This window comes from Argopecten irradians, chromosome 14 (assembly GCF_041381155.1).
Source record: "Argopecten irradians isolate NY chromosome 14, Ai_NY, whole genome shotgun sequence".
In the NCBI taxonomy this organism is placed as follows: Eukaryota; Metazoa; Mollusca; class Bivalvia; order Pectinida; family Pectinidae; genus Argopecten; species Argopecten irradians.
Genome location: NC_091147.1, coordinates 13,830,798 through 13,847,156, shown reverse-complemented (window position 1 = coordinate 13,847,156; position 16,359 = coordinate 13,830,798). Strand labels below are relative to the sequence as shown.

The 16,359-nt window shown below is 33.4% G+C and overlaps 1 pseudogene; it reads right to left on the bottom strand.

Moving 5' to 3' along the window:
• Positions 1-6,843: 6,843 nt before the first annotated feature.
• On the bottom strand, positions 6,844-14,127 carry LOC138307465 (uncharacterized; annotated as a pseudogene).
• Positions 14,128-16,359: the final 2,232 nt, after the last annotated feature.

The following is a 16,359-nucleotide window of genomic DNA, read 5'->3' as shown; positions in this document are numbered from 1 at the left end:
TGTAAGTATGAGAGAATATGTTCCACCATACACACTTTTATAGTTATACATAGATAGTCACAGACAGGCTTTGACCAAAAGTCCGTGTGCAATAAATTGCACTGGTCACTGCTACCAGCAACTATTAATAATAAAGAAATTATAAGAATAACTTTTATTTATAATTTTATTTTCAATAGTCGTACTCAACCTGAATCTCATACAAGCTGATATGATATAAAATGTTTTTTTTTTATATATTTGTTTATTTTCTCATTCTGGCTTTAAGTCATATATAAATCAAAACGGTGAGTTTTCCCAAAAAACAATGTATGTCTTATTTGTAGGACCATCACAGTCAGGACATACTTGAAGGAGTATATTCATATCAATGTGGTTATGCTTTGCATAACTATACATTATGTATTTAGAAGTGAACAGAGAAGGTTTTTTGGTTGATAAACATGGGACATTCCAGGAAGTAATGAGATACTGTTTCATTTTCAGCAGAGCAAGTACAAGCTGAACTGTTAGTAAGATGATCATGGTACAGGTCCACATTTAAGTCACAACGGGAATTACGAAGTTGACATAAAATAATATTTGTTCTTCTGCTACCTTCTGATTTGAAAATTGATTAAGATTCACTATCAGAGACAATATCTTATTATTTTTTTAAATGTTGTAACAGAAGATCGGAATTAGTGGTGCTAATTTTGCGGCACATTTGAGGCCAAAAGCTATCAAAATAATTATTAGTTCTACAAAGTGGAGAGATGAAATTCTAGAATGTCTAAGTGGGTAAGAGTTTTAATTTTGATTCTTAATAAATAGATTTAAATCATTTTGTAAGAATTCGGGTGTTTGTCCATGCATAATTTTGTACATCGTGATTTGTTTGTGTATCCTTGTCGATAGTGTTTTCCAACCTAATTCTTTGTATTATTGCCATGTGATACTCCATTACGAATACTTGTTATTATCATAGCTGCTTCTAATTGCACGGATTCAAGAAGATACTTTACCTGTTGTGGACAATTATCCCAAATAATATCTGCATATTCTAAAATTGGCCTTATAAATCCAATTTATATTTCGACTAATGATTTTCTGTCCCAAGTAGTTGCCCATTCATCTATGTTATTTAGATCAGAGTTGAGGGACTGTGCAAGCCTGTGCAGGGTATCATCAATAATTAAGAACATAGCTGTGCCAAAACGTTTAATATTAGTGGAAATATCATTGGTGATATCATTGATATAGAGAAGAAAAAGCAGAGGTCAGAGGACATATCCCTAAAGATCACCTGCATTTAAAACTTTAAATTGTGAAAAAATAGCTCTCAGCTTTTACTCTTTGCATTCTATTTGACAGATAATTTTCAAACCAAGATAATAACTATTTCATTATAAATATACAAAAAATTGATTGACAGTAGAATCACCGGGTATAAATCAAGACTGGTGATAAATATAGGCTGCCTCATTTTAAACTTATCTTATTCGTTGATAATATGTGCCACTGGACTTAATGGTCTTGACATAGTAAATTATTGAACTCGTTTGATACTCGTTTCACATCGTAAGTCCATTTAGCATGTTAAGTCATACTGAATGTAATCCAGTGTAAGGCAAAATGTTCAATCAATATAATACAGTTGATATTTTTAATAGCAAATTATTAGCAACGACCACATTGCTTTAAAAACATTAAACAACAATTACAGTAAAGTAATGAAATGTTTACAATACACGAATTCATGATAGTTTATACAAAATTATCATAGGCATATAATCATTTAATTATAATGATAATAATAATATCACATGATAATAATAATATCACATAACCATTCCTTAAAAACAATTATAAAATAACTTAAACCACTTTACGTTGGATTCCTATCATGGTACACAACCTACCTCATACAGTTTCGTTCTTAACACGTCAGTCATAAAACAATGTACATACATAAACCACACAGATTGTTAATCAAAACTAGACTAGACATTTCATAAATCAAACACTAGTGCACATGTATTTAATAAATTGAAACACCAGGTCAAAATATCCAGTCGAGAAATCAAACAATAGATTGAGATACTATTGCACCAGGTGTTGATAAAGCAAACAGTAGATTGACATTCAATATGTAAAATACTAGATTTAATCATTCGAGTATTCAAAACCAGAATGAGATATTCGACTGAGGACAGGATTATCTGACAGAGTTTGTATAGTGTAAGTAGTAAAGTAACATCTTTATCTACGATGGCTGACAGCGACCGGCCAAAAACAGCTCCTAAATAAAGGTTTTCGTACAAATCGTATTTTCTAAAGAATGTTTTTGTCATGACAAATAATTATTGCGTGGGGCTTCAGTGTATTTTATATTGGCGAGGAAATTGTTTTAATTAGTTTTACCTACGGGGAAAATTAACTATACGCATGCGCTAGTGTAGGTAACTTCCGGTAAAAGGTCTTGAGTGGGGTCAGCTTGCTGTCAATTACACAAATAGATTATCTTGCCAGATGAACAATGCGTCTAGTGGGGTTAGCTTGCTGTCATTTTACACCGATAGCTTATAAACAAGCCTCATCCTAAATACATATTTACATGTATGTATCTTATTGGTGCATTTAAGAAGTAAAATATATGCATTTAAAAAATTGCCATTTAAGAAGTAGTAAGTATTATAATTGCGTGAACAAGTTTACGTTGATTTAGTTTTGATTGACAAGAAAAACAACTACATATGTATTACAAGCCCGGGATTTGCGGTAAAGGTCTTGAGCGGGTTCAGCTTGCTGCCAATTACACTAATTATATAGTTGATCTCGCTAGTTGTATACACCATAGAAATTCCATTTATCAATAAACAATGCAAATCAACCAGCATCATTCCAAACTAATTGGTGCATGTAAGAAGTAACGTATATTAATAATGAAAACTTTATTCTAAGTTAATTAGTTTGGTTTGACTTTGTAATGTATAAGCTTACATTTAATGTGAAATTATCGGAGATATCTAACGTTACATGTAATAGAACTACTTCATGTATCTACAATGTACATGTATGTATCATGTTGAAATAAATGTATGCATTTGACAGATGTGTCACCATAAAATATTATTAAATAAAAATGTATGAATTCGCTATAATGTAATAATATTAATCACGTTATCTACGTTAGAATGTTCCGGTGTCACTATACTGAGACCGCATCATGCCACAGAGATGGCGATAGGACGTGTGAAGTGGGCAATCAATCTGTTAATACCTGTGGTTCAAAAGGAGAACTGATAAAAGGGGAATGATACGGCGAAGGAAATTGATGTGAACTAAAATTGCACGTCTCTGGGGAGGTTGTTATCATGATAGCTCTAACTAAAAGTATAGTTGTACAAAACTGTTCGAACTTTCAATCTATTTAATTGAACAAAAATTATATTTTCAATATTTATAATTATAATTTTAAATCAATGCCTGTTTTATTAAAAAGGTTTTGTAAAGGTCATAGATAAATCTGGAATATCTGTAATTGCATCACCTTAACAATTTGATTTTAAAACTTTGACTGTTATCGACAGGAGAAACCTGATTTAAGCTGATAGTGCAAAGACGATGCATAATTAACGTAATATGCTGTCGTCTACATTTGAAAAAATGAAATTGTAGTTTTCCTCAACAGTTTATGATACAGTTTGCTGTTTTTTTATGTTACTAGTTTTCTCAGAATAGTTTATTACCGAAATAAAAATTGACAATACACTTGACTAGTTATTTGACTTTAAATATACATCTTTTCTCGAATTGCATGCATCTCCGAAGAAAATCAAGGTGATAGTAGTGCTGTTAATGTCAAAGAAGATCCATTATTAAAGTTGTTCTGATGAGTGGATACCAAAATGCGTCTTACATTGTGTTGTGTAAAGTCACAGCCATTATGGACAGAACTACCAGGTAGTTTCAAACTTTTAAACATACTGGTAGTGTATAGCATAACTTTGTTTAAATAACTTTGCTTCGCTCAGACAAGATTTTCTAATTACATTTCCTAATTACAAAATTCCTTTAGTGGTAATAACTACCACTTTGCCCCACGTATTGCTTTTCCTTTTGAAGGGAAGCAACTTGTGTACAGAAATTATTTCCTAAAAATATTTTTGTTGTGAGAAATAGTTATGCACAAATGATTTTGTGTAAAATACAACAGGTCTGATACTAAACCTGGTATTTAAATGGAATCATCTCATTCTTAGGTGTGCAATTAATCTTTCAGATAATGAATTTAACAATGAATGTTTTATTTGCCTTGTTTAAAACATAGACTGGGTCAGCTACATATACAGTCAAATAATACGGTCTTTATTCTATATAGATATGTTTACATAAAGAAATAATGAATGAACATCTTTAGTTCCTCCAATATGTGGAGATTGATAACCCTGTCGATTTAGTCTTGATCAAATTGAATACTTCGTACGCATATTCATGGAATGAAGTACTGCAGAAATTATGTATTAGAACTCATACAAGTATCTTGTATGTAATTAATCATCTAAATAAGGAGTAGGGTATGGTCGAGTTGTATGGTATTCACGAAATACCTTGTCCTTGCTGTGACGAAAGGAACACTTCGTCCGGGATCCATATCGTCGTTGAACCAAAAAACAAAAACACCATAGTTTTATTTACATGCTGATATCTTATTTACTATACACGCTAATAAGTACAGTGTTGGGTAATCTACAATGCGGAGTAATAAAACAAAAAAAACAACTGTAACATTTGACTTCATACTTAATCCAGTCTATATTTAAAAACCAAGCGGTGCAACGTCTGGAGTCTGTCCAATGAAAAAATAGCCCAACCTAAGGCGCGTTTGCACAAAACCATTTGTCATAACAAAAATATTTTCAGAAAATAGTTTCTGTACATAATTATATGTCATGACAAAACTATTTTATGCAAATTATTAATTGTACACAATTATTTGTCATGACAAAAATGTTTTTAGAAAATATCATTTGTACTTAAAAATCAATGGATAGTTAGGTACAAAACATATTATGTAGGAGTTGTTTATGCCGACTGCTTTCTTCTATCGTCTGTGACCGTGTCTGTGCTAGAGCTCCAGTTTTCATTCTGATCTACAAAAAGTTACTTCCGCTCGTTGCACTCTCTGAGCACAATGCGGACGGGGTAAAGAAAACGAAATTAACTCTGATAGATCAAAATCATGTTTGATGATTTCAACCAGCGTATCAACCCAGGTTAAAAAGGGTGTAAGTTGAATAACTTGAAAAGAAAATCTTTAATTTCATTTTCAATGAGTGACCATGCTATCGACTATATGCTGAATCAGACTGCGTTACCGCGTGAGGCAATAGAGTATATAAGGTATATTTCGTTACCGGGACAGGGATACGAGTACAAGATTGGGGAACTCAAGATCCGACATTAAGTCAAATGACAGATGTTATTAAACGGGTGTATCAAAGTCCACATGACGTAGCCATGTAGTATTTACTATGTAAATATGGACAAATAAGGTATATTACACGTATGATTACTTTATATATACTACTACTAATAAAAATACTGTTAGAGGTATCTTCATTTCATTTCAGAATATTTTATTGTCGGATGTTAGATGGTCTCTTCATAACTCTAACAGTTCCGAAATCAGAATCATATATTTAATTTTTCAGCAAAATTGATATATTGTAACTTACTTATTCTGGAAAAAAATCAATTGTTTGTGTCCTAGTTTCCCCGATGCAAATTTTCACTGTTGCCATACTTGGAAGATCTTTATCACCACGGTGTTTATTCCGGTTGACTCAACAAAAGGAGAGGAATGGCAGAATTAGTGTCCCTGTGGCAAAATACTTCCGGAAATACATATAGAAACGGTATATTGGTATAGTGTGAGGAATCAACTTATGATCAGAGTATTGTCTTGAAGCATGTTTAAAATACACATACTGTGTATAACAAAAACAAAACAAACAAAATCATGATACAAAACAATGCATAGAATGCAATTGTATCTATATTTTGAAAGAAGATACATATATAAACATTTTTTTATATTTATTTTATTTTCGAAGATTTTACATATACAGATACATGGTTATCTCACTCACACCATACACACCTCCTCACATCATATTCAGCATAATTTCAATATATTGCCATCTTTATGTATTATAAACATCCTCAAAAATTGACCATCACATTCACATCCCACAGGCTCATCAATGATCATCAATCATACTCACATCGTCATTAATTAAGCATACATGTACCAATATATTATTAACTCGTCCAAGATAATCATACACAATCAACCCACTCACCTCCTTATTCAACATGACATGAATATAATATTATCATCACGAGTCATCAACCTTATAATATTTATAATCATCATATACACTTACATCATCATTCAATATGATGTCAATAGGATTATCATCCTGGTCAACAAACACATCATCCTTCATCATAAAATCACTGTATCATTTCTGTACTTATCATCAACACAATTACATTATTCATCCTTATCATCTATCACCCTACAAGCATACTACCATAACATTACATTTCAACATGACTTCAATATATATTTTCATTATTAGCATGCCCTAATCATTACACTTTTTAAATGTGATAAAAAAAAACCAAACTAAGTCTCTGACACATCGAGATTTACTTACAAAACACTGGCAAGTGGACATACTTGACACACACACACACACACACACACACACACACACACACACACATGTACAAAACACACACATATAAAAGACACGCACAATGAGAGAGAGACAGGGGGGAGAGAGAGAGGGAGAGAGAGAGAGAGGGAGAGAGAGAGAGAGAAAGAAGGAAGAGGGGAGAGAGGTCAGACTTTCAGATATTATGGCTCATTACTTATATAATTATGCAAGTAGAAAAGCTTAACTGATATTAATGATGTATGTACATGTAATTTTAAATATGTGTATAGCATGACCGAGTTAATTTAGTCAAGTTCAACAAGTTTTATCCACTTTTTCCATTCGTTAACAAATTTTGCGTGAAAATACTCCCCTTTACTGTAAGCAATGTGTCTCTGTACTTTATAGTAATCTTGAATCAAATTAACCAAAACCATAACATTTAATGAACCATGTAAGCACCTGGTTCTATATATGTAGTGTTTAATAAGAAGAATAATTTCATTGTCAATTCTGTTATATAGACCTGTAGGTTCAAATAGCCCAAATATCATTGCTTGTTTATTTACGGCAAAGGGAATAAAAAGAACTTCTAGTAAATCTTCAAAGCTTGTCAGAAAATTTTGAACCTCATTACATTCCCATAAAATATGGATAATTGTCTCCCTTTCTATAATGCAAAAAGTACAATGTGGGTTATTTGTGAGACCAATCTTGTAAATAAAAGAGTTAGTTGATAAAATATGATGGTTTATTCGAAATTGAAACCATTGGAATTTAGTATTGAGAGTTACCTTGAATGGAAGAGAATATATCTTTTTCTATGTATCATTATTGAAGTCAAAAATAGTTCCCCACTTACTCTGAGCAGATATACTGGTGTTTTTCTGTATAGATGTAATAAGCACTTTATAAAAGTCTTGAGAACCTTTCTTCCTTTTCAAAATAATTTCAAGATCATATATAAACATTGTATATATACATTTTTCATGTGGTAAAACCCAATACCACATAACATATGACTTAAATGTCCAAAACTAAATATCACACAATACTACCCAATACTACCCAATATCACACAACACTACCCAATATCCCACAATACTACCCAATACTACCCAATATCACACAATACTACCCAATACTACCCAATACCACCCAATACCACATACATACTACTAAAATAACACTACTTTCTGCCAAGATTGTGTGTAATATGGTTAACTTGAATTATCTTTTGACTACGAAAGTGAATTAATCGGCGAAAATATGTACTTTGATGCAAATCCTCGCCGGGGAATATACAATACTACCCCAATCTTATAAAAAATAGACTTGTAAATGGCCCGTTCGGGGTCACCACAGCATGACCTCTGGCCTAGAATGGGAACATTTCGGGACGTACTGTTAGCCAGCGACACGCTGATTGGCTAACCATAGGCCAGGGAGCATGCTGAGGTGACCGCGAACAGGGCACTGTACATGTTAGATCTTGTATAGGTGCGTAACGTAGAGTATCGTAGTGGAGTGGAATTACAAGCCTAATTATAATTAGATTGAATACTACCTATATACTATTAATTTAAACTATATTTTTGATTTCATGTTGTTTACTTGAATTATATGTTGTCGAAGAAAGTAAATCTATCGGCGAAATATGAATTTTGATGCAAAACCTCGCCGTGGAATACCTAATACTACCCCAATCTAATTAAAATTAGACTTTTAAATGGCCCGTTCGGGGTTACCACAGCATGACCTCTGGCCTTGAATGAGAACATTTTGGACGTACTAAAACAGACTGTGATAATACTGTTTCTAGTTATTGTTGCATGTAATATCTGGCCTTCAATGGGAACATTCCGGGACGTACTGTTAGCTATTGATTGATTGATGGGCCTTAACGCCCTTGTTTCGGTTCGGTTATAACCGAGCCTAGGACATTTAACTTTACCAGTATTATTAATAGGTGATTATGGGAAATTATTATATTGATTGATTGATGGGACTTAACGTCCTTGTTTCGGTTATAACCGACCCTAGGACACTCTGTTAGCCGTTTACACTTCCAAAGCAATCAACCACACCGAAGATTCCGTAAGTGACACGCTGATTGGCTAACTATAGGGATCTTGCTGAGGAGACCGCGAACGGGGCATTGTACTTGTTAGGTCTTGTATTGGGGTGTGACGTTGAGTTTCGTGGTGGAGCGGAATTATAAGTCTAATTATAATTAGATTTAATACTACCTATATACTATTGATATAAGCTATATTTTTTATTTTATGTTGTTTACCTGAATTATATTTTGATTTAGAAAGTGAATTTATCCATAAAAATATGTATTATGATGTCAATTAAATCCCGTCTGGAAATACTCAATACCACTCAATACAAGTCCAGGTATATCATATCCACTGCTAACAATCTATTACAATTCAAACAGGTTTATTGTGTCGATGTTGAATATTTTTGCCAGCATGCTTGTTACCGTGAGAGTCATTACACATTATTAATGTTTCACATTTGGTATTTATTACGGTATCCATGTTACATCTATTCCAGAGCGGGTAATAAAAGATTTCGTTTTAAAAAATAATTTTACGAAATATTTCACGCATTTGTAAAATACATGCAGTGTAACAAGGCGTTGGCGTCACTTTGTTGTTTGTACTTTATAATTCTACAGGTGAAATTTATAAAAATGTTACATTAAATATCTCTTTTAAGTAAGCGACAAAAAATAACAAAAAACAATCTTTTCTACAGAATCCGTAAATAACAACATTCAGACGAAGTTAAAACAAAATTAATTGAAAAACGAACATGTGTTAATTGATAAAAATTTGATAAAATTTTTGATAAAATGCACGACAGTAAAAGGATGACGTGTCAAAGTATTTTTGCCGTTCTCTTTAAGTTGTTTAGACACTCTATCTTCAGTATGGAACATATTCAAGTCATATCGTTTCCGATGAAAGCCTTATTTTACACATTTTACATACATTGTACAATTTATTTTAGTAATACTGACCATAATAACTTCATCCCCTGAGATATTTTATGAAAAAGCAGCTCAAACATCCCTAGAATTCAGAATAAAATCGTTCTGCTTAAGGAATAGAAGAGTTCCATTATCATGAAATCAAGGGTGTATGAGGTAATACATATTCATTGGTTGTTTCGCAAAGATGTCTGTGGTACATGTACACTACAAATATAGTATTGCCCCAAAACGAACAAAAATCATACATAATAAATACAACATACATACCATGCTACACACCATACTTCTGTAATTACTCTACATTTACACTTGATATGCTTGGTCACTCTACAGAAATACTAGATACATTCGTTTACCATATCTGAACTTTGAACTTGCGTATGAAAATGTTCTATGTCACGTATAGTAAACTTCTCAAGAAATACATGACACATTTGATGCACAAAATTTGCAGGTGTGGTTTTTCATAGAATTTTGGGAAAATGTAGTTTTTTTAATATTTCAATATTTTTAAATAAACAATTTTAACTAAGAAACGGAAAAAATATCCCGAGCCAAAATGATGGATATCGAATGTAAACGTGTATTAATCGCCCCTCCGAGTCTTAAGGGAGAGGAGGTATGGCCCTCTCTCACAGAGGGTAGTAATAAAATATCTTTGCCCTTTAGCATGTACCGCTAGTAATTCAGGCGTTGACAGTTCCGAGCTACCAGACCATCGAACACAACTGAAGTTGTTCGGGTTGAATCAAACGCTAGCAGATGCTACCATAGATAATCACATTGCTCCCATGAATGTAACATCTGTTACGCCAGACCTATCAAACACATCGAGCTACAGTTTTGACCAACAACTTCGGCAAACTCCAGTGACTGTGAAAAGCTTGCGTCAGTTTCGCCTCACTCCACAATGGTTGCCGAGTTCACACATGTGGCCGAATACAAATACTTTATGTAGTTACTCTATATGTTAACTTTACTAAAATAAATATAAATCGTCACAAATGAGTTAAAACTAAAAAGTCGCGTTAGTATAAATATAAATAAAAAATATAACGCGCCCCATAGAATATATTCTTATAGAAATTGCTCCATTGAAGCATGGTTAACAAAAAAGCGAAATACAATTCCTATTTGGCATATGCGTCCTAGGCTCGGTTTTACCGGAACAAGGAAGTTAAGCCCAATCAATCAATCAATCAATCATATTTGGCTTATACTTATAAGTGATCATATTTCTCAATGCATTCTTTGGTAATTGTATATACACACTTATCAGTTTAATCGAAGTCGAGATAACGGGGATTTGCTGTGTCAGCTTTGAAGAAAGTACAATCGACATAGAGATAACGGGTTTGTTGCGTAAGCTTTAAAGACAATACAATTTATGTCGAGATACCAGAGTTTTATTGTGTACAGTGATAAAGTCTATCCACAGAAACAGAACGGCTTTAGTTCAACGACATCAACACAATGGGACTGATTTCCGTACCTGTTTGCCCTACTGATGTGGTCCCATACTTCAATTCGTCCGTCTGGATGTTAAGTTAAAGAACTTTCAAACAAAGCAAACCCCGGCGTAGTACTGATCAGCATACGATACTGTTTACTGTCAATATGGCGTTCCTCACTGTGCCAAATATTGTACCATGTGAAAGAAGAAGGTTCCAAGTGTGATACAGAAATAAAATTTGATACAATCTTCTGTGAGTTTTCAACTTTGTTCAGTGACAATCGCATACATTGTGGATAGACAGATTCGAATTTTGAGTTAATTGTCTGTACAACACGCTCTCCGAAGTTGATCAGTTCATTTTCGGACATATCAACAATGTCGTATTTGTGACATGGGCAGAATTCTCTGAGAATGCCAGCGTCCCGACACGTACGGTTAGACGGAATACGACTAAAAAGACTCCTGCCGATAAGTCGATGATCAGGTTCACTGGACCGACAAAACCTCCCCTCTAAAATAGCAACTAGGGTATGATAAGTATCAAAGTGTGACGTCAGTCGCTCTGTATTATGACGTAAGTTTCTTTCTAATAACGGATATTTCTCTTTCAAATGTTTAGGTAGTGCAATAGCAAATAAAGGCATTCGTTCTTCTATTCGACCAATCACGGTATTCCTAATAGCGTTTAGGTTTGAGCCATGGTCGCTAAGTAACATCAATATTGTGTTGTTAAAATGTCCTTTTTTATTTGACCAATCAAAGAAATCCCTCAGCTGGTCGTCGGCAAGGCTGAGGTAATTTAGTTCGTCATGAGCGAGAGCAGCCATCCATGTCAAAGAAAATTTTCGTCTACTTTTATACGAAGACAGAAATGATTTTAAGTAATTAATTTGAATCTCATGTCTGGCTTTGTTACCATGGCAAAACTGAGATTTCCATAATGAAAGTCTACTATATATCCACGAGTGTCTGTAGTAAGGGGAATTGAAGAAAGGCTTGATGGTATCCATCGCGACCCCACATGGGAAGAAATAATGATCCGTCGGTGGATGAAAAAAACCTTTCGACACAGCTTTAAATGAAGGAGACTTGGGCTGCTCTTCGGCATACATCGTCACATAACCTTTTCCCGAAAAATTTTTCCATATAAAAGACTCCATGTCATCGAGGTATTTATCATGAAAGAATCCTTTTGGCTTTTCTTTCTGTCCAGAAAGTAGAGCAAATAAGTTAGGGAAGGTGTTCTCTGCTACTTTAGTATATCCGTTGAATATATGAGCACCTAACGAATGTGTGAGGTAGTGTAGAGTCTTTGGCAGCAGTCGTTTGGCTGCGAGTTGTGACACCGAGTCTATACCGACAATAACGACACTTGGACTGTCTGTAGTCTCCTCCTTAATCTGCTTACTCTTTAGTACACGTTCACTGTCAGTATGGAACACCAGCTGCTGGTAGACGAGAGAAGAACTTTGATCGTGACATGATATTTTTGAGCAATCACTATACACACTTGATGGACTTGCAGACTTTTCTGGGACAAAAGCAACAGTTGTCTCATTTATTCTCTGTACGTATTCGCGTTCACAAGTAAGATGTTGTCGCCATCCTGCCTCTTTTACCGCAGAGTAATTAGTTTGTAACTGGAGGTCGTTGTCGAGAAAAACAACATCGGGGAATTTATCGCACGTGAGTCGACATCGTAAAAAAACTTAATTATGCTACGGTCGAATGGATCATGATTTGGTAAAACGCAAGAAGATTGATCTCCATTGATGTCGATAACGAATCTGTGGTGAGGAACAGCTTTGAAAAATTCTTTTATACCTGGTACCATAACGTAGGTAAACATAGCGAAAAATGACACATACATCAATGATTTTATTTTCTTGTTTGGCATCTCTGCTGGTATTGTCTCTCTAATGCACTCGTGTAACGAAATGTAATTGATAAAATGTGATTTGAAGGCTGATCTTCACAGGGATACAATGCTACTCTCGCTTGTGCCGGTTTTGTCTTTTCAAATTCCCAATTCTACTCTAATTGTACTTTTTTGTTTATTGTCTAGGCTGACTCCGGCGGCGCTCAAATTAAATCTTTTCCCGCAAATTCTAAGTACTTCCACTGTCCGATTAATGACTTTCAATCAACACATTTAGGTTTCGCTGCTTGACATTTTCACCTTGATCAAATTATATTATTCCGACTTATACCCACGTCCAATAGATTAAGCGTGTATCTCCTTTATAATAAAAATGAGTCTTTATTAAAACAGTGCTATCTTCTTTCTGCACTGGAAGATACTAGACTCCTCTCTCTGCTTGCTAAGGTCACGTGATTATCCACTTCCGGTTTCTCACTCTTGGTCATTTCTTCAAATAGAAAACAAAATATCAATTATTTGAAAATTTAATTAATAACAAACATTACTCCCAGATGTAAAAGTTATTATAATATAAAAAAAGGTTATTAGCACCTGTTCAAAACGTTGATATTTTGCATGCTTTTATGTCCCTTCTTAGGTGTGTTTGAACAAACAAAATTGATCAAAAGTATGTGTCCACCGGAACTAACATCAACACGTTAATTACTACTGTGTAGCTTGAAAATCTTGGCAAAATTTTTCATGATATGATTAATTTCATGACTCTTGATCAAAGGACTCGATGTACATGTTTTTGTAAAATCGAATCTGGTCGAACAAATCCTTATACCTGCTACAGACACTATTTAAGAAAACGACATGGCTATTTGGTGACAGAATATATACCGAATCATGTTGACTTTGATCCTAAAATTTACGGGTTTTTTCACATATTATGTCATCATGTACAAGCTACACAACAGTTTACGAGTCATCAGTAAAATCTAATTGATCTAAAATAATTATAAAAATAGTAAAGATATTGTAACTCAATTTGTCCGAAATAATTATATTGACATAAATAAATTGGTAAAAATACATGTACACAACAACCTACTTTGCATTACATTCTTAAATTCTGGAACAAGCAAATATAGCTTCGAAATTTGAAAGCTTTCAAAATGTCTTGGGATTAAACTTTAAATGATTTTGTGAACAGGTTAGTGTTGATATATAGCATGAGTCATATCTTATGTAATCTCGGCGCGATGTTACATGCGGATTTCGCCAAGAATAAATTTTGCAAAAATGTTATCGAACCATTTGTTTTGTGGTGTTAACTTATCTTAGGCCACCTATATAAATCTGCTTATGAGAATTTTGTTTAAGAACTTTTTTTCTTTTTGCTTCGAAGACGCAGTAGGTCTTTAATAAGTTGAATTCAATTATAGTTTGGACTAATTTAGCTACTAGTACACCGTTCGTTACATAGTGTGATTGTTATGGGTTTGTAGTATACCGTAGAGCCGGTTAATTTCGCGGGGATGATATTTTTGCGATTGCGCGGCTATGATAGCGAAAATATGATTCGCAAAATAATAAGATAATGTTGAATAATATCTACCTGAAAATCCATATAGCGAAAATTTAAGATCGCTAAGATGTGATTTTCTCTTTTTTAGATCAAATCGCGAAAATTTTGGTCCGCGAAATTACCGGTTATACGGTATGTGTATTATTTGTCATGGAAGTGCGTAGCAAAGAGAATACTACTTAGAATTTATTTTAATATAATTATAGAAAACGAAATTGTTATCGTCTTTTAATTACGAAAATTAAAATAAGACGAGGCTCGACTGTCTCCATTATTGATCGGTGGCCATTAATTCTAGACACGTGTCATCTACGTAATGACTGAATGGATATAGCATTCATTCTGTGAGTCTGTGTTTTGTTATTGATATACACTACAATAGTTGTAATTTATTTGATTGGTGGAATATTTGTAACAGTTACACGTTCTTTTTCTTTGATTGATATCTGAATTATAATTCATGGGGTTGAAACCGAGCGCTCGATTGTTGTATGAACACCTTGTTGGTGTGTTATTTGAGGAACCCTCTGTGTGATAACGCACCAACGCTCCCATTGTTATGTTATTTAGTAGTTAGCCCAAATCTTCTTTGTTTGAATTATAAAACAAATGCAGATCATGTAGTGATAAAACATATCGACTGACAGTGGTTTGATTACGTCTCTGTTTAGAATAAAGGGAGAAACATTCCACAGTAAGATAGTCACCGTTAGTGTAATGTCACGGCATTCGATAATAGTCACAATTACGGACTTGGTTCACGAATATTGGGGCAGTAAAAAAAAGGCCGAAATCACATGTTATCTTGTCAATATGCATTTATATTGATTCTTATTATAGGAATCGTCAGATTTTAAAACAATAAAAATTCTGAAAATACAAACTTTGAAGACTTTCTTTCAAGAATCACACGTTTTGCAGTAAGTGAAAAATGAAAAATTCATTTGGTATACAATTACTATGACCTAATACAAGTTATTAGACAAAGGGACCCAAGCGGATTTTGCTTCTGATGGCCATGGCGGCCATTTTTCAAAATGGCCGACATGAAAATATAAAAAGCTTATTATCTTGAAAACTAAATGGTGAACAATCCTATTTTTTCTATACCTACATTTTCAGGGTTACTGAATGGAATTATCAACATAAGTCGTTTGTTAAACCAGTCGGCCATTTTGTTTTTCAAAATGGCTTCCATAGAAATGTTTATATTCTAATATCTTGAATACTAATTGATATATAATAATAATGTTTGTTCCATACCTATATTACTGAACGGATCTGTGAACGTTAGTAAGTGGTTAAAGCTGTTGTCAGCCATTTTGCTTTTCAAAAATTTTAATATCTTGAAACCTAATTGATGTGTAATTCTAATTTTTTGTTAATAGGGGTTAGCGTTTAAGAGAAAAGTTAATCAAGAGCACAATTATGATAAATAGTTCACTGCAGGTGCATTAAAAATTGTATCAATACATATAATATATATTTAAAGTAAATAGTCGGGCAAAGGAAGGCTTAAGTCGTAAAAATGGTTTTAATATATCTATAATGTTCTATATCAATTAGTTCTTAAGACATTATAATTTTCTACATAAATTAGTTTTCAAGATATTATAATGTTTTATATCAAGTAGTTCTCAAGATATTATAATGTTCTATATCAATTAGTTCTCAAGATATTATAATGTTCTTTATCAATTACTTTTCAACATATTATTTTTTTTTAATTAT